The sequence below is a fragment of the Microtus ochrogaster genome, chromosome 5, assembly GCF_000317375.1.
Source record: "Microtus ochrogaster isolate Prairie Vole_2 chromosome 5, MicOch1.0, whole genome shotgun sequence".
In the NCBI taxonomy this organism is placed as follows: domain Eukaryota; kingdom Metazoa; phylum Chordata; class Mammalia; order Rodentia; family Cricetidae; genus Microtus; species Microtus ochrogaster.
Window position 1 is genome coordinate 42,320,284 of NC_022012.1, and position 26,363 is coordinate 42,346,646.

At 44.5% G+C, this 26,363-nt stretch overlaps 1 protein-coding gene and 1 pseudogene across 1 annotated transcript in view; one reads left to right on the top strand and one right to left on the bottom strand.

Annotated features, from left to right (window-relative positions):
• LOC101982168 (NXPE family member 4) overlaps positions 1-26,363 on the top strand; it is a 260,581-nt gene that overhangs the window by 60,873 nt on the left and 173,345 nt on the right. The window contains exon 3 of the mRNA XM_005347270.3: positions 24,931-25,618. The gene's annotated coding sequence lies outside the window, so the exon portion shown is untranslated. The remainder of the gene's footprint in view (positions 1-24,930; positions 25,619-26,363) is intronic.
• The window catches only part of LOC101994636, a 60,195-nt pseudogene continuing 41,686 nt past the window's right edge, over positions 7,855-26,363 (bottom strand).

Consider the following 26,363-nt stretch of genomic DNA (forward strand, 5'->3'; position numbering starts at 1 on the left):
TTGTCTTTTTCTACTTCCCATGTAGATTAAATCTATGTATGTCTCTCTTAGGGTCCTCATTGTTGTCTAGGTTCTCTGGGATTGTGATTTGTAGGCTGTTTTTCTTAGCTTTATGTTTAAAAACCACTTATGAATGAGTACATGTTGATGTGGGAGACCCCTCTGTGTGCTGTGATCACCATTAATGAATAAAGAAACTGCTTTGAACCTACAGCAAGGCAGAACTTAGGTAGGCAGGGAAAGCTAGGCTGAATGCTGGGAAAAAGATGGGCAGAGTCAGAGAGATGCCATGGAGCCGCCCAGAGATAGACATGCTGAAACTTTGCTGGTAGGTCACAACCTTGTGGTGATATACAGATTAATAGAAATGGGTTAAATTAAGATTAGAAAAAGCATGGGATAAAACCGGACTTACATAGCAGACAAGGAGGACTACTGAGAACTCAAGAACAATGGCAATGGGTTTTGATCCTACTGCACATACTGGCTTTGGGGGAGCCTAGGCAGTTTGGATGCTCAACTTACTAAACCTGGATGGAGGTGGGCGGTCCTTGAACTTCCCACAGGTCAGGGAACCCTGATGGCTCTTCAAGCTGATGAGGGAGAGGGACTTGATCGGGGGAGGGGGAGGGAAATGGGAGGCAGTGGCGGGGAGGAGGCAGAAATCCTTAATAAATAAATAAATTTAAAAAATAAAAAAAATAAAAAAAAAAGATTAGGGGTTAGCCAATAAGAAGCTAGAGCTAATGAGCCAAGCAGTGTTTTAATTAATACAGTTTCAGTGTGATTATTTCAGTTCAGGGCAGCTGAGACGAACGAGTGACCTGCCACAACAACACGTGATAATTGTCTCTCTGGGTCTGGGTTACCTCACTCAAAATGATATTTTGTCGCTCCATCTATTTGCCTGCAAAATTCAAGATGTCGTTATTTTTTTCTGCTGTGTAGTATTCCATTGTGTAAATGGATCACATTTTCCTTATCCATTTTTCAGTCAAGGGGCATTTAGGTTGTTTCCCAGTTCTGACTATGACAAACAATGCTGCTATGAACATAGTTGAGCACATGTCCTTTTGGCACGATTGAAGATCCTTTGGATATATACCCAAAAGTTGTCTTACTGGGTCTTGAGGAAGATTGTTTCCTAATTTTCTAAGAAATTGCTACACTGACATCCAAAGGGGCTATTCCAGCTTGCATTCCCACTATCAATGCAGGAGTGTTCCCTTTACCCCACAACCTCTCCAGTGTAAGTTGTCATCAGTGTTTTTGATCTTGGTCATTTTTACAGGTATAAAAAGGAATCTCAGAGTTGTTTTGATTTGCATTTCTCTGATGACTAAGGATGGTGAGCATGTCCTTAAGTATCTTTTAGCCATTTTAGATTCCTCTGTTGAGAGTTCTCTGTTTAGGTCTGTACTCCATTTTTTATTGGATTATTTGTTCTTTTGATGACCAATTTCTTGAGTTCTTTGTATATTTTGGAGATCAGACCTCTGTCTGATGTGGAGTTAGTGAAGATCTTTTCCCATTCTGTAGGCTGCCATTTTGTCTTGCTGGCCATGTTCTTTGCTTTACAGAAGCTTTTCAGTTTCAGGAGGTCCCATTTATTAATTGTTTCTCTCAGTGTCTGTGCTACTGGGGTTATATTTAGGAAGTTGTTTCCTGTGCCAATGAATTCAAGTGTACTTCCCACTTTCTCTTCTATGAGCTTCAGTGTGGCTGGCTTTATGTTGAGGTCTTTGATCCATTTGGACTTGAGTTTTGTGCATGGTGATAGACATGGATCTATTTTCATTCTTCTACATGTTGACATCCAGTTAGGCCAGCACCATTTGTTAAATATGCTTTCTTTTTTCCATTTGATATTTTTTGCTTCTTTGTCAAAAATCAGGTGTTCAAAGGTGTGTGGATTAATATCTGGGTCTTCAATTCAGTTCCATTGGTCCTCCTGTCTGTTCTTATGTCAATACCAGGCTGTTTTCAGTACTGTAGCTCTGTTGTCAAGTTTGAAGTCAGGGATTGTGATGCCTCCAGAAATTCTTTTATTGTACAGGATTGTTTTTGCTGTCCTAGGTTTTTTGCTTTTCTATATAAAGTTGAATACTGTTCTTTCAAGGTCTTTGAAGAATTTTGCTGGGATTTTGATGGCATTGTATTGAATCTGTAGATTGCTTTTGGTATGATTGCCATTTTTACTATGTTAATTCTACCTACCCAAGAGCATGGTGTCTTCTTCAGTTTCTTTCTTCAAAAATTTAAAGTTCTTGTCATACAAGTTTTCCACTTGTTTGGTGAGAGTTACTCCGAGATATTTTATGCTATTTGTGGCTATTGTGAAGGGTGTTGCTTCTCTGATTTCTTTCTCAGCCCATTTATCATCTGTGTACAGGAGGGCTACTGATTTTTTTGAGTTAATCTTGTATCCCACTACATTACTGAAAGTGTTTATGAGTTGTAGAGGTTCCTTGGTAGAAGTTTTAAGGTCACTTATGTACACTATCATATCATCAGCAAACAGTGAGAGTTTGACTTCTTCTTTTCCAATTTGTATCCCCTTGATCTCCTTTTGTTGTCTCATTGCTCTAGCTAGAACCTCAAGAACTACATTAATAAATATGGATAGAGTGGACAACCTTGTCTTGTTCCTGATTTCAGTGGAATCGCTATGAGTTTCTCTCCATTAAGTTTGATGTTGGCTGTTGACTTGTTGTATATTGCCTTTATTATGTTTAGGTATGTTCCTTGTATCCCTGCTCTCTCCAAGACCTTTATGATGAAGGGATGTTGTTTTTTAGACAATTGCTTTTTAAGACAAAATATTTTAAGGGGTAAATAAAAAGTGACAGTGTAAACATGCTATCAAAAAGGAAGAAAGAAGGAGGGAAGGAAGGAAGGAAGGAAGGAAGGAAGGAAGGAAGGAAGGAAGGAAGGAAGGAAGAAAGAAAGAGTTCCTTAGAACATTTCAAACTCAAGTGGAGAAAAGACTGACTTTTCTCTTGCATTGTTCACATGGAATTCAGAGCTGCCTGTTGTTACGTTTCCTTCAAATGGAAAAGAAATTATAAAGAACACAGATAAAATATAGGTTGGGTTAAAAGGTTGATGGGGAGAGAGTGAACAGGAACCCAGGAGAAAGACAGCCCTAGCGCCGATGGCACTGCAGGCCTTGAGTCCTACTGTGCCTGAGGTCAGCCTCATTCCTTCCCAAACTGGGTTGTTTATTGGCCTAATGAATTTCCTTTTATTAGATTGTCTTCTTTTAATTGACTTCTAAATCTTGACATCCCCAAAGTTCAGACTCAAACCATTTTCTTGTCTTTATCTGTTCCCTGTCTTAGTGATCTCATCTTGTCCCACAGCTTTAAATACCATTTGTGCTGGATGTGTCGTAAATTTAGCGCTCCAGCCCTGACTTCTAAACCATATATCTGGCTGCCTGTTCAGCCGTGCCTCATAGTTGCCTGGCAGGCATTCTGATCAGACATGTGCCACACAGTGCCTGCCCCTTACGGTAGCTGTCTCGAAGGGAACAAAACCAATAGGATGGATATACATGTATATCTGGGTTTATTAGACCGGAGACTGGATGGTTCAACAATGGCCATCTGCATGCTTGAGAGCCAGAAAAGTAACCTTGGGTCTAAAAGACCGGAAGTCATGGAACAGAAACCAGGGCTGTGACTCCAGCCTGTAGCTGAGGGGTGGCCAGTGTGAGTGTGTGCTGAAAGACTGAAGATGCTAAAGTCTGGCTTCCCGGGATGAGGACAAACATCAGGGACACACTTGTCTGGAAGAACAGATGTACACGCACTGGTTGCTCTCGCCTTTTTCTGCTTTGGTTCCACTGGGGGCCTAGCTTATTGGACATTACTGCCACGTTCAGGAAGATCCTGTCCCCATCGGTTACTGTCTTCCATGTTGGTCATCTCTGGAGACACAGACATATTCAGGAGGTCCTTTACTAACCTCCTATCTTACAGTCCCATAGAGTAGACAGCTGAGACTCACCATCATCCCCTCTCTCACCTGGTTGACCCCAACATTCACATTGTCTGTTCAATCTCAGTTTTAGAAAATGGCACCAATTTCTTTTCTTTTTCTTTTTTTTTTTAAGATAGCATCTCACTATGTAACTGTGGCTGGGCTGGGCTGGGCTGGGCTGGCCTGGAGCTTACAGAGGGCAGCCTGCCTCTGCCTCCTGAGCGCTGGGAATAAAGGCACATGCCACCATACCTGGCACACTTTTAAGTTATTTACCAGAAACCAAAGACTACCCCAGGAGCTTCGTAATGTTGAAGACTGGACATCCCATCCATCCCCAAATCCTGCTTCTTCCCACCCTTATTAATAGGCCTGTTCTCTCCATCTCCTCTTCCTCCGCCTGATCGATCACAACAGCCTCCTAACTGCTTTCCCACTAATATTTCTAAACCCCTAAAGTATATTCCCCATCTTTGCATGGCACATTTTTAGAACCGGAGTGAGACAATATCACTCTTGTGCTTAATTTCTCACAATTGCCTCTCCAATAATTAATCAAATCCAGACTTTCTCATCGTGCTCCATGAGACTTCATGATCTGGCTCCCGTCCACCTTGCCAGCTCGTCTTCCTTGATTAGGTCTTCTTTCCTCAGAACTGTCAGGCTCGCTCTCTGCCTCAGGCCTCCACATCCGCTCGTCTGCCCAGAGAGCTTGCATGGCTGTTTTCTTTTCATCATCTGAATGCCTCGGAAAAGCCTGCTCTGTCCCACAAATCCAAGTTCTCTCTGACTCCTTAGTAACATTCTCTACAGTGTGTTGTTTAATTTCTTATCACAGTCTCGTGTTTTCTTTTTTATCATCCTTTATTTTTCTGTCTCTCTGTATAAGAATGTAGTACCCTAAACTCGGCACCAGGCCCTTTCAGTATCATAACCTCAGTGCACAGACAGATAGACAGACACAGAGAAACACACGCATACACAGAGAGAATTTCTGACAAAGAGAAACCCTCGATATGTGTTTGAATAAAAGCTTTGAATAAAAGCTCTTTAGTTGGGTTCCTCTCACTTGCCAGTAAAGGAGATCCCAAGAGATTATTCCTCATAATTCTACATAAGGATCAATGATGATAAGTTTGATACTTGGATAAGTGACTAAGTTTCAGAGTTGTATCAAATGCCTCGATAAAATGGCAGCCACAGTTGTAGCCATGTTTCTCATGGTGTGTTGAGTATTTGTTATAGCCTTAGACAGTGGATTTTACATTAACCAAATTTAATCTTCACAGAAACCCTGTATGGTGGGTGTCCTACTCTTTTTTAAAACAGTATTAGAAACTCAGGCCCTGGAAGTTTATATAACTTGTCCAAGAGTACACAGCAAGTAAAATCAGTGGGCCTTGGACTTGAAAGTTCTGATCTGTATGTCAGCATTTACTCATGAGATCATACTATTTCTACACAAGGAACATAATTTTTTAAAGTACAAAAGGTAATGATTTAACAAAGGCAACTTTATAACAGGCATGAGGTTTTTAAAAAGATATTTTACTAGATAGAAACTTCACTACTATAAACAACAGTGTAAAATATGGCAAGGAAAGCCCTTTATGGGGAGACCTAAGGAAATAAGGTTGGCAAATGGTTTGAATAATGAGAGGCTGTCATGATGCTAAGGTTCATTATGAAGTCACATTTTAATATGGTGCAGCTTTACCAGAGATAAAGTATCCACCCAGGCATTTCATTGTGATATTGAAACTTTATGAAAGTTTTGAGTGAAGAAATATTGCATTATGGTCTTGTGAGGGCTATCATTTTTTCTTTTTAGATTGCTTGATGCTTTATTCCAAAGGGCAAACATTAGATCATGCAAGAAGACCACGACCTTTTGGGGTAAAGATGCTCTCTGCTCTGTACTGCTAAGAGACGGCCAGGGTTCCTTTTTGTAGTCTACAAACACCGAGAAATGTGTTGGCTTTAAGGCAGAGTTAAGAATACTGCTGTCTTTGTTTCTTGAGAGAATGAGAGAGTGGGTTTGGATGGAAGGAAGAACAAAACAAACGTGGAAGCGAGATGGAAGCTGTCGGCTTTGTTTGCAGTGGGCCAGCACCCCAGATCCTCTGTCTTTGCCACATGCATAGACGCTCCCTCTAGCACCGATCCCCCTGCTCTAGGTCTGGAACTTGGTGCTGGCCTCAAGCTCCCTTAATGCTGTTTACTTGAACGCGGCCTGCACAATTCTCCTCTCCCTTGGGTCAGGAAGAATGGTTGGAAACAGTCACAATTCATCACTGGCTAACTTCCCTCCCACCCACTGAGTCCACTATGGGACATGGCTTCGTCAGGACTTCAAATGTCTGCTTTCTTCTTGGCTCCACCACCCTTCAAAGTATCCATCAGTTTATATATGTGTCGTGTGTCATCATCTTGTTCATCTGTGAGCCTGCCTCCTCAAGATCATATCCTCTGATGTCTTTGATGAAGTCCTTATTGTTTTTTAACATTTCTCCAAATTATTACTCAGCCAGTCTTCTTGCCAGCTGTATCTTTTCCCAGCAGTCTTTACTGATGCAGCCATGTTTCCCCACTCCATGCCGTCTCATCTTCTCCATCACTAGGACAGATGTTTCCTTCTTATTAATTTATCACAAATACGCAAGTAAAACCTAAATACAGAGTGACTTATTTTATCTTCTCCATCAGTGGGAAGTAAAACACGCCTATCTATTCCTTCCTGTTACTAAGAAAATCCCTGGGAAGAAAAATAGAAATAAAAAACACCGAAATTACCCCTTTATTTAATTACAAGGTACTTGCTTTCATAAGCCACATTTTCACTGCTGAGAAGATTCTGATTTGGCAACAAAAGGCAAAAGCTATTTCTACTGAGAGCGGTAAGGAGTCCGCATTAGCAACCCACTGGTGTGGAGAAGCCATGCCGGGTATCTTTCATGGCTGTCCACCTTGGAGGGAGGGGCAGCCAGGAGGTGGGGACACACAGAAGGTACAGATGTACAGAGATGAATAAAGAAAAGGCAGGAAGATCAGGGGATGGAACAAAATGTTTTGAAAGGACAGAGCACCACAAAGAAACGTGCAGAGTAGAGACAGGCTGGAGGGCCAAGTAACAGATGGAGAGAGTAAACTATGGCAAGCCGTGAGGAACTGAAAAAGCAAGATGGTCAGAAGCTGGTGGTTAGAATTAGGTTATCATCACCTGACAGTAATAGTCATCTAGAGTTTTCTAAGGTGCCGTCTATCACTGAGGCTCACGGAGATCAGGCTCCTGCTGAGTATGTTTGTAATGAGATTAAATCTTATCAAAATGGGAATGTATATCAGAACAGCATTCTCAGAATAAAAACAAGAGGAATAATACAAACAGCCACAAGAAGTAAAGAGGAAGCTCTGCAAAGTTGCCCCCATGCCGGTTTTACTTCCGCTTCAGCCGTGCCTCAGTTTAACCACGGTTTCTGTGTCAGCAGATGAAGCATTGACTTTTCAATCATTTAAGAGTAGATCTAGCAATCACCTAAAGTGACACGTCAGAACTTGCGATGATAATCTGGTTGTCTGCGTATGGAAGCCTTGAAGCAGTATTATCCATAAGAAGGCTCAAAGACACGAGCAGATCAGGTTGCCGGAAGAGATTTCTTCCCCTGTCTCATGCTCACTGGAAAGCCCATCATCCGCACATGACTCCTCCTGACAACCAGAGCTCATCTCCCAAACAAATGCTGCTGCACAGGTAGTGTCTCCCAGAGCATGCTGAGAGGATGTGCGAGCTTAGGAAAAGTGGTACCCAGGCTGGTGAGCCCCGTGCACCGTGAACACGGGAGGCAGCGATGAAACCACACCTGCTGGGAACTACCTGGAGACATCAAGACCCAACAGGAGATGCTTTCCCGACCCTTCTTCCAGCATCTTCTTGAGAAGCCTGCGAGGGCTTTTCTTTCCTGAGGACCGAGAAGGAGTGAGGATCGAGGCGTGCTCCCAGCTGTAAGAGGCAGAGACAGACACGTCCCGGCTTCCGCTAAGCTCTTATTTCACCTTCCCAATTTCATGCCAGTTTATCCCATGAGCCATGGCAGAAGGTACAGAAGAAGGGGCAATAAGTTTTGTTCATTTCCACTGACACTAATATAGTACCTACTATACACCAGGCACTTGGGATACGGTGATTAATAGGACGTTCCCCAGCTCGCATGGAGCTCGCAGCCTAGTGAGTGGGCAGGGAGATCAGTCAAATCAAGAGTTATGCTAATACCCGGTGACTCATACAGTGGTGAATGCCAGTCTCCTACATAAAACCTTTCTGTGACCCACTGCTTCCTGCCTAAAGGTCTTCATGTGACACGGAGCCGTTAACATATTCTATCCACCTCTCCAACTTCCCGTCACACTCTGGGCTTAGTCTGCACTAGTTCGTTTTCAATTTCTCAGACTAATTATATTCCAATTTCCTCCATGTTCTCTCTAGACTATTCTGTCGGCTTAGACCACTCTGCATCTTCTTCCCTGCCCCTGTCCTTGCTGATGCTTAAGAGAGCCTTCCCCTCGCAAGTTTTATCTAACCTGGCTGGTCTGGACTAAGCAGTCTGATGGGTCCTGTATCACATGACCCATTGCTCATCTGAGCACTTGGGCCACGAGGTCAGAATTGATAGGCCACGTATTTCATACCATTTATACATGTTTCACCCGATGGATCATTTCTGACCGTGAGGCCAGAAATATGTGTTCTCCACGTGCTCAGCAAGCAGAAGAAAATCTGGCACAAATTAGGTTCTTACGCGTTATCCTCTGTACAAATAAACCAACAGAAGTTATATGCAAACGGATGGTTCACTATGGCTTTGGTTTACTCTTGCCAACAGAAGCTCTGGGTAAGTTTGTGGGTGGTTCACGGTGGCTTTGGTTTAATGTTGTTAGATATGGACACAGGAGGGATTCTTAAGGGACATTTGTTTTACTCTCAGAGGAAAAGGTTAACCACGTCTTCATTCCCAAGACTATCGCTTTAGATCTCTCTCCCATGCTTGTTTTCTGATTCTGCGCCACAAGGTGTCAGCTTATATGCATAAAATTTTACCCCTCCTTTGAGAATTTGAAATGAATACTTGGTTCTGGAAGGTAAAAGTCTCCCAAGACTGAATTAATGAAGACCAACAAAAATGAGCATGTGAACATAGCTTTGGGGTTTTCAAAAAGCCTTTCATGTTATTTTTAATTGACAATATCTGTGCTTCTTCATGGGTCACGGTATTATAATTCAACACGTATATAGGAGATGTAATGATCAAATCTGGGTAATCAGCATTTCCATATCTTCAGATATTATCATTCGTATTTGTTCGGAACCCACAGACTCACCTCCTCTAGTTATTTGAAATGCGTAATTAACTCTTGTAGACTCTAGCTACCTTTGATTACAGAACATTACAACTACTTCCCCTTTGGTTTCGACAAGAAATCAAGGCCTAGAAAGTCTGCCAGTCTGCCCAAGGTCACAAAAACAAAAAAGAAGGAGCCAAGAATTAAAGATGTGGATCTTCTGAATCCAAATCCTAAATTCTGTATTTTGCATCCCTGTAGCTCCCTATGACTGGTGGAGGCCAGGCAGAACACGGGAGTAGAAGAAAACCATCTTAAAACTGGAAATGTTCCTAATCACGCCATGGGAACCACTTTCTCTTCTGCCTGCCATGAAGCTGTTGGAGCAGAGATAATGGCAACAAGCCCTCTTGATCCTCATTGGTGAGGATCACCCTGGGCTTGGTCCTCAGCTTGCTGAGTGGGTCCTGGGGCTCTTACATAGTAGCATACTCTAAGCTGAGTCAAAGACATGCAAGGATATGTGGTAGCAAGAGAGTAAACAGCTTACGTGTCAAGGTACCAACCTAATTCAATAAGACTGGTTTTACTGAAGGACTGTGTTGAATGGCAATGTATAGTAGGTGAACGCACATCCGGGAGGATGGAGATGTGACTAGGCGTTGTGGTCCTGCAAAAGCTGAGCTGCAGAGGTAGAAAGATATGGACATAAAGAATTAAGAGGAAGTAGAAAACCAGCTATACTCTGAATCTAGGAGACATACAGAGGCCAGAATCAGTAAATTACAAGGCACTAAGGTTACATATAAAGCTGGGCAGTGGTGGCGCAAGCCTTTAATCCCAGCACCCGGGAGGCAGAGGCAAGTGGATCTCTGTGAGTTTAAGGCCAGCCTGTTTTACAAGAGCTAGTTCCAGGACAGCTAGGGCTGTAACACAGAGAAACCCTGTCTCAAAAAAACAAACAAAAAAAAAAAAAAAAGAAAAGAAAAGAAAAAAGAATTGCATATGAAAAGCAAATGAAGCTGTATGGGATTGATTCCCTAGGGGTTTGAACTCTTCAAGAAAATATATGCTCCATAACCCCAATTGGGGAACTAGCTGAAGACTTGGGAGGCTGGGTCCAGCGCGAGAATAGCCATCTCCACTGACAAACAAAATCCTCCTCTACAGTCCTAGAATCTTTTCCCTATACTTCCTACAAAGCCTCAACTCAGCCTTCTCCCACTACCCATTTGCAAACAAGGAAGGCTTTCTGTTCATTCCTTCAACGACGCACTGAAGCTCTCTATTTTTATCTGTCACTCAGCCTCCCGCTACCTCCAGGCAAAATTGCCATTGATTACAGTCTTACCAAATTAAAGCTTCAGGACACTTAAGTGAGCAATTATTATCAGCTACCGAATTCCGGAAATCGTTGTTAGATATCATCTTGCTCTATCCTCTGCCAGCCTCCCACGGTACTTTCCCTGGCTGCTTCGAGCCAGGAGGGTGGTTCGCTCCTGTGCACTCAGATTTACTTCCGGGATTTTCGGGGTTCACGGCTGAGGAGTTGCTCTTTGGAATTCCTAGTGGTCAATTCATACAGCCCCTCCCTCAAGGAAGAATTAAATTACATCCATTAAGTCCCCAGAGGACACGGGGAAAAAATAAATGATAGAGATTTCCGAATTTAAGGTTTCTCCCTAAGTGAGATTTCTGTATGTAGTTGTGGGAACACTTGGAGTCCAGCTCCGTCCTGCAGTGGTGAAATACAGAGGGAACAGATTTTGTCCATTACCTGGCCTCTTTCTGTAGTTCCCAGAGTCAAATAGCTGCATCTCATTTGATTCCTACCTACTTTTCAAGCCTTTCCCCCAGCTTGGATTCGCAAAGTCCTTGATAGCTTTCCAATAGATATAAGGTCACTCCATTCCTTTCTATTGCTTCTTGACCAATGTGGTAGGTGCGTATCCATACAGGGTATGTATGGCATGCTCATGAAATGGCCCAAGATTATCTGGAAGGAGAAGGTCACCTAATTCAGCTTAGGTAGACCAAGACAGTGTCCCCAGAGACCACATCAAACTTCATCTTAAAGGATCTTATTGCTAGAAAAAGCACTAGGGACCAGGTACTCCATGTAGAATGAGCGCCAAACACAAGGGGTGGGAGACTATGATATAACCAAACAACTTCATGCTCACAGAGGGCATGGCTGGAGAGCAGGACATGGGGGTTCTCTTTTGCAGACGATATGGAGCAAGTGGGAGAGAGGCTGAACAGAAAGAGCTAACTTACTTGTGCTGCTCTGTCTGGCAGGAGCACAGGATGCAACTAAGACAGGAGGTAGGCAGGTATCTGAGAGCATGGATCCAGGCAGGGAAGGAACAGGCTCTCCGTAGAATCTCGGCGATTGAAAGTGGGATTCAGGCAAAATAAAGAAAGGGGCTAGAATTGAAATCGACAGGAACAGAAAAGCCAGCTGGAAGTAAGTTGGAATGGTGAGAGAAATTAACATAGGTGCCCTGCAGAGAAATCCTGGGCCTGCAAAAGTGAGATATAGGTAAGGCTGGACTATAGGAAATGCCCTTAAAATAACCCCTGTCTCTCTCCCTGATTCCAGGATCACACACATGAATCCTGCAACTCTATAGTCAAGATTCCTCTGCCTCCACCCTCATCCCCATCTTTCCCTCTTCCCTCCTCAAGGGCCAGGTCACTGTGCACAGCCAAGCCGCTCTTTGCTTTCTGCACACACCTGTGATTTATCCCTGCAGTTTGCCATCCAGATCCCTCTGTTCTGCTGTTCCCTGGGCTTCCCACCGCCAAAGCCCAGGTTAAGCTATGAGCCTTCCCAAAGCCTCCCCTGATGGCTCCTGACAACCTTACTCCTTTTAACTGGATTTTCTATCATATCTACAGTAAGCTCCATCCAATAAACAGTGCCCTGAATGTATTACCTTGCAGTTTCTCATCTGAGAAAAAATGAGTAATTTTCCCTTGTGGGCAAGGACCTTGTCTTATAAGTCTTTTGATTAGCTAATGAAGTTTATCATGAAAGCGAATAAAACTATAGGAATCCATAAAGCACAATATGAATTTACGGTACCATTTTGAGGCCCTGGTGCATTATAATGGCAGGCACACTGTAGTGATCAGGTATTGTCAAAAGCAGCCATATAAAGAAAAGTTGAGGTTGGGGATAATTTGTAAATTTCAAGAGCTTACTAAATTGTAAACCAGCACAGTGGATAAAAATGAGGAGAGGGATGTCATTTCAGCCTCATGGGCTGCTTTCCTGAAGTCAGAACTCCAAAGGTAAATGAGATGATTTCCTAGTGATGGCCGACATCTCTGTAGAAGCTTGAAGGCCTGTATAAGGAGGACAGTGTGGAGTTGGGGTGAAGAGGGTGGGCTTTCTTTCCTAAACCGTAAAGTGAAGGCAACAATATGTACCTCACAGAACTGGGTATCAGGAGCAAATGAGAAGTCACCGGTGAAGTGTGTAGCAGGATGAATTGATGGTAAGTGTCTTATTTTGCAATCATTGATATAACTGGATTTGCATACTGAATGGGATAAGCATCAAATTCAGTAATCTTTCTTATTTATTTATTTATTTATTTATTTATTTATTTATTTATTTATTTATTCACTCAGTAATCTTGACAGCTCTCCTAAACCCAAATGTCTGTGAGGTTAAGGTAAGTCTTCCTGGTGAACTTGGACTTATAGAGATGGACTATCATTTAGAGAAGGCAGGTACCACATAGCTGCTGTTTCTCCTGTGAAGAACAGTGATTCTTTTGGACCATTGAGGAAGTAAGAAAAGCATAACAAGACTGACCCTGGATCCAAAAGTGCTAGTTTAAAGGCTGTGGTGGCCCACACCTTCAATCCCAGCACTCTGGAGGAGGCAGAGGCAGGCGGATCTCTGTGAGTTGGAGGCCAGCCTGGTCTACAGAGCAAGTTCCAGGGCAGCCAAGGCTACACAGAGAAACCCTGTCTCAGAGAAGAGGATGAGGAGAAGGAAGGGGAAGAGGAGGAGAACGAATTTGTTGCCTAAAAATTATTAGAAGACTTATACAGGAAGGAAATTCAAAAATATAAATACCAAGTCAAAAACCCAAAGACAGGAGTAGATAAGGGGGCAGAATCTAAGCTGGCAAGAAACGTATTAGAGAGCCTCTTAGAAATGCCAGTGTGCAGGAAGCCGGGTGTTAAAAGCCAGCCAATAGTGACAGCAGTGACCTTTAGGATACAAATTTCAGTGTGAGGTCGGGTTACTTCTGCAGGGATCTGGTGAAATGAGGTTCCCGTGCCTCTCTTTAAACACACCGAGGAGTTTCAAAGGGTCATTGCACCCCAGTGCTCGTCCTGCATGTGGAGTTGCTGAGCAGGGCACATCTTAGTCCCTTCACCCTTTCTCCTTCCTTCCGAGTTCACGTCCATGTGATCTCTCCCCCACCAGCCTTTCTCCACATCATCCTGCGCGTCACACTGGTCTCGGCTCAGCTTTCATGCAACCGTATCCATTCTCTGACTCACACCAGTTGTGATAGATGTGGCGACCCCTCCTCAGTGCCTGACTTCGAACCTTTCCACTCCCGTTTCATCCCTGCATCTTGAGGGGCCATAGCCTGCCATTCCGCCTACCTGCCTGCCTGCCAGCTGGAGTGGTGGTGAGCTGCAGGGAGCTGGAGAGGTACGGTGCCAGCTCAGGAGTCAGAGGCGAGCTGGAGGGGAGGGCACCACATCCTTGCACTTTTTGGCAATCCACAGTCTTGGAGTGGCCCAATTGGCTCAAGGAATTTTCCCCTGAGGAGTCTTTTTTTTTTTTTCCTGCTGGAAAAGTAAATTGGGCATTTGTGTTCGCTGACCATGGACCTTTCTCTCAGCACAGCTTCAAAGAGCAAAATATTTGGGCGACTACATAAGAATATATAGGAACCTGTCTTCACTCAGTGAAATGGGAACCCTGTTAATAGCCCAACGTTTAATTCCTGGCTTCTTTCACCCTTCTTAGAACTGAAATCATTCTGTTGTCAACTCTGGGGAGGGTTAGCTGTGTTTGACTGAAGTGGTAATTTGACAAGATGTGTCTTCGCTGTCATTCAAAGTGTAGAATAGAGCTCTTAGCATATTCAGGTTTCTGCTCGCTGCCACCTCCATCTCCTCCTTGTGAAACTCTGCCTTCCCTTTGGAGATAAGTCTCCTTAAAGATCAGAGAGAGAGAGAGAAAAACCATGCAGTGCGTGGGGTCAGGAGGGCATGTGCTAAACTCCAGTGAGTCGGAGTAGGCTCTCTAGATTCAGTGGGGGCCCTTCCAGGGCAGGAGGGGGACAAACGCCAAGGTTTAGGGCTCCTTTGGCAAGAGGTTCCTGATTATCCCCATAAATCAACCCCAATCAGTTAATTCCTCATAGAGAAAGATGAATGAGAGACTCTGAGAACTGCCTGGCATGAGGTTTGGTTGGTGAGGGGCCAACATGCCTGATTTGTCCCAGTGCTTGCAGAGCAGGGTACCAAACATGGAGAAGACTCCCATGTGTACTTCTGGTCCTGATGCTGCGTGGGGCCACCAGAGACTCCAGATTCCCTTCCAGATACTCTAGGGAACTAAAGCCACCATCTGGATTTTATACTGCGGATATTCAGTGATTAAGAGGATTGATTTTCTTTTTTCTTTTTTTTTTTTTTTAAGGCTGGAGAGAGATGGTTCAGTTGTTAAGAGCACATCCTGCTCTTGCAGAGAACCTGGGTTCAGTTGCCAGCACTCACGTGGTGGCTCAGGACTACTTGCACCTGCCTTCACATGCACACACCCCACACTGACACACAAACACACACATAATTAAAAATAAATCTGTAGAGATAAAAGGGGATGAATTTTAGAGTAAGAGACACACGGAATTTCAACTTCTCGCCTTGGATAAAGGATGACGGATATGACTTCCCCGTCTGTAAAGGAGATGTTAATACCTACTGGAATGCCCAGCAAATGGCAGCTGTTAGTGAGTACAGTGTGCATCTTCCTGAGGGGGTCTGTGTAGTCTAGAACAACATCAGGGTCTGCTGAACAAAAGGAACCCAGGAAACGGAAAAGAGACTGACCAGGACTTGTTATTGTAATCATTTTTAGATAATGCCCGCCTTCCTCTTTGGCCCAGTCCTTTAGGGTCCTCTGCTCCTGAGTCACGCTGAGTGCATATGCCCCCTGGTGAGGGCTGCAAAGCCTATGTCCACCAGAATGGGAGGAATCTTTTGAGTTGCCCTTGGAGTTCTTTGCATAGTTGTCTCTCAGAGCTTCCATCAACCAACATTTGAGCACAGCCTCGCACCAGGCGTCAATCCGGACAGAGGGATACAATGTGATGGCGTGCCCTCTGCCCTTGAGAAACTTAGGGAGAATAATGAAGGGGAACAGACCAGTAAATAGTTAACAAGGTTGCAGCATGAAGAGGGCTATAATGGAGGTAAGCAAAGATGGGGGAGAAGCAGAGGAAAAGAAGAGGGACACCTCAGCACAGACACCTTCTTCAGCCAACCAGGGCTCTTCTCCCATTCCACCACACCACCCATCCTTTAATGTTTTATTTTGTTTCTCTCATGTTTGTCTTGTTCTTCTGAGTGAGAAGTAAATGAAGATGAAATTGAAGGAGATGAGGCATAGTGGGTGTTCACTGGGTGCTGGATCCCTTTTATTCCTTTCCTCTCAAGTGGTAGTCACAGAGTGAGTCAAACCATATGGAACTGCCATTCCTGCAGCCCCTTCCAAAACTGCCATTTCCGTAATTGTAAACAGTTGATTATCAATGATTTCTTATGGTTTGTGCCAATATTACATATATGTGTGCTTTATGTTTTAGTCGATAAAACTATATATTTTTGACAAAATGCATGTTGTTTTGATATAGGCATAGATTTTGTGGAATGACTAACTCCAACTAATTAGGATGTGTATAGCACCACTTTTTAAAAGAAGACTTCAAATCTAAAGTATTAGCAATCTTTAAGTTCATGATTTATTGTCCTGAACGGAAGACATGGTGATGTACAACAAGATTGTTTGAATTATTCCTCCTGTTGAGTTAATATTTTGTTCATTGACCTAACATCGATTGACAGATTAATTGATTTAGCTTAGAAGGAAATAGTGTTTACTGGCAACGACTGAGGGAAGGTGTAAGGCTTTGTACTGCATATCCAATATGTTTAGAACACCAATTGCTTGAAGCATGAACCAAAAACAGAAGGTCCCTACTAGCAAGAGTTGAAAAACCAAGGAAGACAAGAGAATTTCTGATTCATTGTCATGATTAGTGGAGCAGGTGGCCACACACTATGCAGGGACACAGGAGGAAGGGGCAATGAGTATGGTCCAAAGACAACAAGGCCACACTTGACATAGGGGTGACCTTGAGAATGAACCAGAAAGTGACAGAGACACCATTTACAGAGCCATGTCTTCTGAACAAATGGAACAGAGTCAGAAAGACACGCGAGCAACAGAGAATGGCTTTCAGAAACCCTCGAACCACTGTCTTCAGAACAAAGGGGAATTTGTGATTCACACACAGCAGTAATGCCACTGATCAATGGGGATCTGTTCTTGTAATTGCACTGCTAGGAGCTTCGTCGTGTGACAAAGCATAGAGTGTGCTTCCTCAAACCAAGATGGCTGCATGACCACTACATGACAGATACATTCTGATGAGACCACTATTATGTATGTGATGGAGGAAGGTCATTGGTTAAAACAATAAAGAAACTGCTTGGCTGGCCCTCATAGGTTAAAACATAGGTGGGAGGAGTAAACAGAACAGAATGCTGGGAGGAAGAGGAAGTGAGCTCAGACTGACAGCTCTGCTCTCTGGAGCAGAGACACCATGCTCCCATCTCCAGGGCGGACGCGAGAGCTCTGCTCTCTGAGGCACAAGCGATGAAGCTCCGACCCAGGATGGACGTAGGCTAGAATCTCCCTGGTAAGCCACCTCTTGGGCTACACTAGAAATGGGCTAGTCCAGGTGCGAGAGTTAGACGAGAAGAGGCTAGATAGAAATGGGCCAAGCAGTGTTTAAAAGAATACAGTGTCCGTGTAATTATTTCGGGGCATAAGCTAGCCAGGCGGCCGGGGTGCTGGGGACGCAGCCCCGCCGCTCCTATTACTACATGTATGCAGTGTGTCATTAACTAAAATATCACCATGTGGTGTGTGACTATATTCTTATAGACTCTATGAAATCCTCTATATAGAGAATTTCAGAAGAACTCGGGGCTTCTAATGGGGGCATGCTGGTGTTCCTTCCTACTAAGAAAGTGAGCAAGAGTTTTTCTGTGAGGGCCTTCTCTCCAGAGCTTTCTATACAGGGTCCTAGGGTCAGGGTATCCACGGTACTTCAGCATACTCTGGGCTTTGGTTTACGGTAGTGGCCCTGCCCTTCAGTGGGCTTTGGTTTACGGTAGTGGCCCTGCCTTTTAGTGGCTGGTGTTTTTCAGGCTTCTGTGGGACAGTTCCCCCCTCCTCTCCCACAAGCCCTGCTCTGACAGAAAGAGACTGCTCTTTGTCCTTCTCATGGCAGCGCTGCAAGGCCCAAGTGGGGGCAGCTGTTTTATTGATGTTATTGATGCTTCTATGGGCAGGGGAGGCAGGGGGTTGATGTTGCTGTGTCAGACATGTGTGCTGGCTGAAGCGCTCAATATTGTTCTCAGCTTCTGTCCTTTCTTTGTCTCATCCCCGCCTCCAAGTCCCTGACTGTCCTGTGAGAGTCTGGCTTCTCACTCTGAATATCTTGTGGTCAAGACGCTTCCTGAGCCGGGATTGAAGAGCCCCTAGGCAGTGCCAGGCGATGGTGACACCATGGAGAGTGGGAAAGAGTGGGAGGGAGTGCCAAGGAGAAGGGTACCAAGCAACTGCTGAAGAACAGTGAATAACAACATGGAATCACTGAGTGAGGGGCGAGCTCTGAGTTAGGAGTCAGACCAGTTTGCCAGTTCCGTCTATTTATGTGACTCTTGGATTTTTTTTTTATTTTACTCATTTTTACCTTTTTAAAATTTTTATTCAGTTAGTAACTTACTATATGGATCTAACTAACCTCAAACTCATAATCCCTCTACCTTCGCCTCCTGAATGTTGGGATTATAGTCATGTGGCACCATGCCTGGTCAGTTCTGGAATTATATAAAGCACAGGATTAAAACAGATAATAGACAATAGATGACAGAAGTGGGTGGGTAGATGATAGATAGATAGATAGATAGATAGATAGATAGATAGATAGATAGATAGATAGATAATAGATATACAATAGGCATGTAGGTAGATAGATAAATAGATAATAACAAGATAGACAATAGGTGATAGATATGTGGCTAGATGATATAGATAGATGATAGATAGATAGACAGATAGATAATAGATAGATAGATAGATAGATAGATAGATAGATAGATAGATAGATAGATAGATAGATAGATAAATTATACCTATGAAATAGCATGGTAGCTATATTTCCCTAAACTTACTTTGTCAGAGGAGTTTTATAAAAACCCTGGGCAGCCCAGTGTGTCCAGCCCTTCCTCTCCCCTCCTTCCTTTCCCAGATTAATATTTCAGCAGGGTGCCTGTACTCTCAGTGAATACACCAGGATCAGTTGTTTGCTCAAATCCGTCTTAGTCAGTAATATTTTAAAGTTGATTGGATCTTAAAACTGTAAGAGGTCTCAGGTGTCGTGACTCTGCTGGCATTATCAGCTCAGCCATTTTCTTACCAAGCAACCTCCTACTGAACAAGCATGAGGCTCCCCATCCTGGAGCAAGCAGGAGGGAGCTGCTACCTGTGCCCACAGGGGAGGCTCACTTACGAACCAAAGATGGTGAAGAATGAGGATGCCTCTCCCAGCTTGCCCACATGACCTTGGGAGTGTGCTAATGTGTCCTTGAAGCGGCATGGAAGGCTCCCCAGCCTTCTCTCCCTGCTCTCCTTTTTCCTTTTTTTTTTTCTTCTTCTTTTTTTAATATGCCCACTGACAGTGCCATCTCTCAACTTGATAAACTTGTCAGAGAGTGCTCTGGAAAAGTGTGACACTGAGTTTGGAGCGATTGCTGAGTGTGCAGGGAGAAGAGGCCAGGGAGTTGTGGGAGGCACCAAGACATTAGCCTGGGGGCAGGCAGATGTTCTGGGGTGTTTGTGACTCAGGGGCAACACGCATCACCTCCACAGTGCGGGCTTCCAAGGGTTGTGGGCAGCCGTGTGATGGGCGTTACGGGAGATGTGGGTTGCCTGAGGCCGTGAGGGGAATATGCAGGGCTGGAGGTGTGCATGAGCATTATGTAACTTGGGAAATGGCGTGGCGGGCTGCTCCTCCGGCAGGCCACATGCAGCTGGGTGGGCAGAGGACTGGGCATGAAGGGTAGAGGGTTGGTGGGGCTCGTGAAATAAAAAAGCGTGCTAGAGAATGTGACCTAGACAGGCAGTGGTGGCACACGACTTTAATCCCAGCACTCGGGGAGGTGGTGGCAGGTGGATCTCTGTGTGTTCAAGGCCAGCCTGGTCTACAAGAGCTAGTTCCAGGATAGCTAGGGATGTTCCACAGAGAAGCACTGTCTCAAAACACAAAATCAAACTGAACAGAAAAGAAAAGAAAAAAGAAAACTGTGATCTGAGCATCTCTGTCTGAATTCTTCTCTGATTTTACTTAGTTGCTTAGAATGGTGGGAATTTAGATTAACCATTCTTCTTGGAGATGGGCATGGTCATATATACCTGGAATCCCAGCACTTGGGGGTAGAAACAGGAAGATCAGAACTTCAAAGTCAGTCTTGGCTATACAGCATATTTGAGGCCACCATGGACTCATAAGAAAAGTAGATCTGGGATATGGCTCAGTTGGAAATTCCTTCCATTCAAGTACAAGGATCTGAATTCAATCCCCAGGATTCAAATAAAAAGGCAGGGCACCTCAGTGAGCCCCTGTAATCCCAACCCTGGGGAGGTGGAAACGGGCAGATCCCGGGGCTTGCTGACTGCCTAGCCTTGCAGAATCGATGCATTCTAGATTCAATGAGAGACCCTGGCTGAAAAACTGAGGTATAGACCCATTGAAGAAAACATGAGGCATTGACTTCTGGCGTCTCTGCACAAATGCATGCACATGTGCACACTTCCACACACCTGGACACAAATGCCTACACCACACGCACATACAAGTAAATGCATTGGGGGCAGCAGACAAAAACATCTCCTTGAGCACGCATCATTTTAGCACACTGGCTGGGTGACTCAGGCATTGCTGTAGCCTGAGACAGGATATGGTACTTTATGCTTCCTTACCGGTCTATTGCTACTGAGAAATCAAATGTTTCCTCAGTGAATGAACCCAGAACCCATTTTCATCTAACCTGATTTGCTGAGGCTGTGCGGGAAGTCTGCATTAAGTGGACAGGCATGTGGGGAGTCGGGACAGGAGTGGGGGGTCGGGAGGGAGATAGGAGAATCTGAATCTGAAAGACTGTTCCGACTCCTCTATCTTTTCGTTTCCTCTGTTTCCTCATCTCATTAATGGGAAGCCTGAAATGTCCTGCAGATGACCTTGTTCAGTGTTTTAGCTTCTAGAGAGAAATACAAAATGCTGTCTCAGGGATAAGACGTGTGGAAATGGCAAAGCACAACACAGACTCAGGACTGCCCTGAGCTCCTAGAGGGGGACACATCCCCTTAGTAAGGATGCTCCAGCTCATGTATGTCCCCTCTCCTACGCTTGCAACCAGCCCCACCCAGCTAGAGGGAAGGGCTTTGGCAGTCTGCCAGCGGAACAGGTGTCCTCCCTCTCCCTCGTCCATCTCATAGTCTAATAATCTTCTGCCCCAGTGTCTCCGAATGATTAGGGCACATCTCATGTCCTAGCTTCTCATCCAGAGGCGAGGCCAAGAAATCCACCTCACCTGGGAAGTGCAATAATTGCTTAATGGTGTCCTGCCTAGAGTGTGATATTTATATTATAAGATGGGATTTAAGTCTAAAAATAAAGGAAGTTGTCAGAGCTCGGGATTATTGATAGCAAGTGTAAATGACAGTCCTGACAGCTAACATGATGAGCTCTGGTTGTGTCCAGGCTTCTAAACTGGGAGGGAGGTAAAATGAATAATTAGGTCACTGACAATCCCCAGTCAAGGAGGGAGGAAACGATCCGCCTAGCTCACCGCTCACCCTTTTGGCCTTCACATAAATAGAGCTGCACGTAACTACAGATACACTAAACAGGAACTCCTGATAAAATTAACATCTTACAAAGCCACCACCAGCTCAGTGCAATCAAATAATATGGGAAATAAAAGTAATTTGATAGTGGTAAACTCCTTTGACTCAGCACTTGGGAGGCAGGAGAATCTCCTTGAGTCCAAGGCCAGCCTGCTATATGGAGTGAATTCCAGGCTACACGGTGAGACCATGTCTCCAAAAGAAAAAAAAAAGCAACTTGTTTTCCAGAGACTCTCCATGCTGAATTAGACAATAGAAACGTGGTACCCATGGCACTCTAGGGAACAGATGTGCAGCTCTAGAGGGTTTGAGGTTGGGAGTCTTTTTCTCAATTCTCTATACCATCCTCGTGACTTCTGGGGCTCAGTTTCCTCATCTGCAAAAGCACAGGCTTGGACAAGAAGACTTCTGAGGTCGCCTCCAGTTTTGATGTGCTGAACTTCGATGTGCAGTGCAGTATCACTGGTCCCTGTTACTGCAGAAGCGGCATCTGGCCCCTGGAGTGCCCAGGTCACCATTTTGACCATCAGTGGCCTTCCTCCGGAAGAGAGGCCCTGATTAATCGAGCACGGCACAACAGACATTTCCCGGGAGCACTTTCTTCCTCACCCCCAGCTCTTCTCTCCTTGGTGAGTTAAGTAAGACTGGTCAGTTTTGCTTGCTTTCTTTTTTATTTTTCCTTTTCTGCTTTTTATCTCCACCTCCAGCAGAGATTCGGGTTTTTTTCATTTACTCCCTTTGCAGGTTTCAATCTTCCCCACCCCCAAAACAATATCCTCTACCCCACTGCACAAAATAAAAGAAAACCTACAAATTGGCTCTGCCTCCTTAAGCTTTTGGGAAACTGTTTTTGCCGTGCCTGTCTGTAGAAATCTAAATTTGGGGCCTGTGCTATTTGGTGATGTCTCTTTACCTCAGAGGAATCTTCTAGCTTTTCTCCATTTCAAAGCCCTTGGGTCCACACAAAAATGCTCTCGAAGAGAGAGCTTCCCCACACCCTTAACAAAAATTCAGGTCTGCCACCAGGAAAGGAGAGGTTTTTTTCTGTGGAAATCGTCCTCGTGCTGCTTATCAAAGGCACTCACATCGCAGTGTGAACTCTGCTAACACGCTCCGTTGTCTTTGTGAGTGAGAAGCGAAATCCACACAAAGGTATAAAGAGTTGATCCATATAAAGATTGCTCTCCGGATTCCACTGGGCCTCAGCTTTCTGATGACCAAATCTTTGCTGCAGACAGCTGTGCAATTGAGACCACAGCAGGACTCCAGATGTGCTGGGGCTTGCCAGGCAACAGACTTAGAAGTTTGGCCAAATCAGCCCCAGATAATCACCAGAGAAGAAGCGTGCAGGAGGTTGGAGGGGGCACAGAGTTGGTCCAGAAGCTTTGTGTAACTCAGGAACTGGGCTAAGCTCAGGACAAAGGAAGGAAGTTGGATTGGAAGGTCTTCCGGTCTTCTCACTTAGCGTGAGTGTCCTTTCCTTGGCTCTAAGAACAAGGATTGAGAGTGATGACCTAGGAGGTAATATCACCTAATGGCCAGTTGTCTGGGCCCATGAACACAGTGGGAATCCCTGCCTCTAACTAGCTGTGTGACCTTGAAGACACTCTGTAAGACTTCGACTCACAAAGCCCTGAGAACACGCTTGACACGCATCCTTGCAGCAGCTGCTTCTTTTACCAGGAGGAATTAAACAAGCAGCTAAGATACTAACCAGATGAAGATCAAACAGCTAGGAGCTAGGAGCGATTAGTGCCAACACCAGCCCACACTTCCTTCCTCTATACTCAGTGTATCTCATTATAACAATCATTTGGTTGAACGGCTCTTGAACAGAGCCTAGAATCCAAATATTAATAAAATGTCCCGGGTGACATGGGACATGGTGACTCATTCTTGTAATTCCACACTTAGGAGGCTTACTGAGAATTTGAGGTAAGCCTGGGCTACAGAGTAAGACCCTGTCTCAAACAAAAATACATAGGTACATACATACATATGTACATACATACATAAACAAGTAAATAAATACACATTTTAAAGCTTCAGGTGAATATTAAGATGGAAAAGCTGCATTTGAGAAAAGATGCCTTGTGTCTTGCAGAACCTAGGATGAATTCACCCAGAGCTGGATTCTCGCTCCTCATATATTTCTTCCGTAGATACAAAATGAAAACTGAACCATCAAGTTTAGGACAAGAACCCCAGAGAGAGCTATCTAAAAAGAAACTAATGCGTTTTTTAATATATGTGTCTATATGTGATGTGTGCTTGTATGTGTGTATGATGGATGTATATGGTGTATATGGATGTATGTGGTATATACGTATGTGCATATGGTGTGTGTGATTTATATATATATGTATATTTCAGTTTGTAAGTATAGGCATGTGTCTCGGTGCATGTGTAGAAGTCTGAAGACAACCTTGGGGTCAGTCCTTGCCTTCCACCCTGTTTGGGAAAGGGCATCTTTGCCTTTTGCCACTGCATACACTGCAGAGCAGCTGGCTAGAGAGCTTCCGGGCATTTTCCTGTCTCTGCCCCTCTTTTCCTGGTAGGAGCACAAAGAATGCTGGCACATGTTTTACATGTTCCGGGATTCAAACTCGGGTCCTCAATTGTGTAGCAAGGGCTTTGCCCACTGAGCGACCTTGCCAGCTCCCAGTTTGATTGAACAGATTCACCAACTTTTCACAAAACTTTCGTCAAGGAAACCGAATCTCCACACGCTATGTCTAATGGTGATGGTTGAGAAGACCCAAAGTGTTCCTCTTCGGGGCAGGTTTTAGCAAGATCTGTCTGCTGGGGGTGGTATGGTTCGTTCTTCCTTAACCATTGTTAGAAATCAGGGAGCTATTTGAGGCTGGTACAATCTAGAGGAATGTGGAAAAAGGACCCCTTAGGTGGGAGCAGAAGAGGAGCCAATGATTAAAAATTGTTCGTGGTGTCCCTCGAACATGATTGCCCAGGAAACTTGGTTTTCACTTTGGTTTTTTTTTTTTTATGGTTATTTTGGGTAGCCACAAAGGATGGCACAACTGTGGCCGCAGCTACGCTGGGAGAGAGAAGTGTGTGCCCTAAAGCATTTAGGTACAAAGGCAGGTGGCTTCAGATCGACTGCAGGTTACAAAATGGAAAAGCCCATTGTCGTTTTGGACTTCACAGGGAGCCAAGAGTAAATAATACTTCTCATATAGCTTTAGCCTAGTGCTATCTTAATTGCAATCTCTGGTGAGATTTGGAGTTATGCGTTTTTAACAAGCAAACCATAAAATAAGGTTTAATCTCCCCAGAGCCCTAGAGTTAATTTATCTGTCCACAGGCTAAGATCTTTTTAAAGGTTAAGAATGCTTGGGTTTTCTTTCTAGGTCTCTGGATTGGCTAGAACACCTGCAGGTGTCTCCTATGGCTGGCGGCTGGAATCTGGCTTTCATCAGTGCTAAAGACCCAACCTCAGGAAGCCCTGCAAAAAGAATCAGGTGTTGGAGCCTAGCAGTCATGAACCCTATTTTGTTCAGATGGTGAGGAACTGGTATGACCGAGGGCGGCATCTATAGCAGCTGATGTGTCCAATTTAGCCTCAAAAAGAAAAGGATTGTCTTCCCTCTCCCGTCGAGAGGTGCAGGGGTTCGGGGAAGGAGTGCCGACCTCTCTTGCATTTCACCATCTGTAAAATGAGGTTGAAAGATTTACCTTGGGCCAGTGAGATGGCTCAGTGAGTAAGAGCACTTGGAACTAAGCCTGAAGACCCGAGTTCCATCCCTAAGAACTGACTCGTGCAGATTGTTCTCTGACCTCCAGCTGTGCATCGTGATGCTCACATGTCCTCTAGCTAAATAAATAAGTAGACAAATATCTGTAGTAGCAAATGTAATCTATCCTGGAGACTTCATCGCCCTTCATCGTTCCGGAATCTCAATATTCTCTGAACATCAGATGCTCCATGGCTGCCTCTTGTTTTAATAGTAAAACACAGCACAGTTATTAAGCTGACTTTCTTATCTAGGTGCTCGCCCAAGTGAAATTTGCCTCATCAGAGCGCAAGGACACTCTCAGGTATTCAGAACACGTCTAAAACTCAATCTTAATGCTTATAACTGACCGTCATAGGTTCATTGCCAAAGCGCAGAGAGTGCAGGCTATCACACAGGCCTTGCCTGCAGAAGAGCTGTGCCCGTGTGACCTCTATCATTTTGGCGGGGTCACTTCCTTTGCTGAAGCACCTTTCCTGCCTCTGTCAAGTTCAGAAGCTACTGACTAGACAGGGGGATCTCATTTTCATCCTGTGTAACTAATACCCCGAGGAAGAAGAATCAGAGGAGCCCACATACACTCTAGGTAGAGAAGATGGAGGAGAAACCCCTGATTTAGCTACCACACTCCAATCTTCCTTCACTGAAATTCGTAGCCCCATTGGCTAGGCCCTAATCTTCAAGTTCTGCTAGAGTCTGCTTGCTTCTGCCTTCTCCCCAACATACTATGTCCCTTCCCCTTGCTGGACTTGATGTCTTGGGCCTTGAAGAGTCTTCCTGTACTTCCTGCCAAGTCATCTTACCACCGTCCATGAAATTATGACCACAAGACCACCTTGTTAGAAAACCATCCCTGAGTAACCTTATGTTTTGCTAGCATTCCCCATGCCTTTCCAACAGTCCCCCCATCCCACTATCGGTACATTTGATCAGGTTATAATAATAACCCCTAGTGTCAGACAAAACCACGAGGGACAAGATGATCCTTGTACATTTGATCAGGTTATAATAACCCCTAGTCTCAGACAAAACCACGAGGGACAAGATGA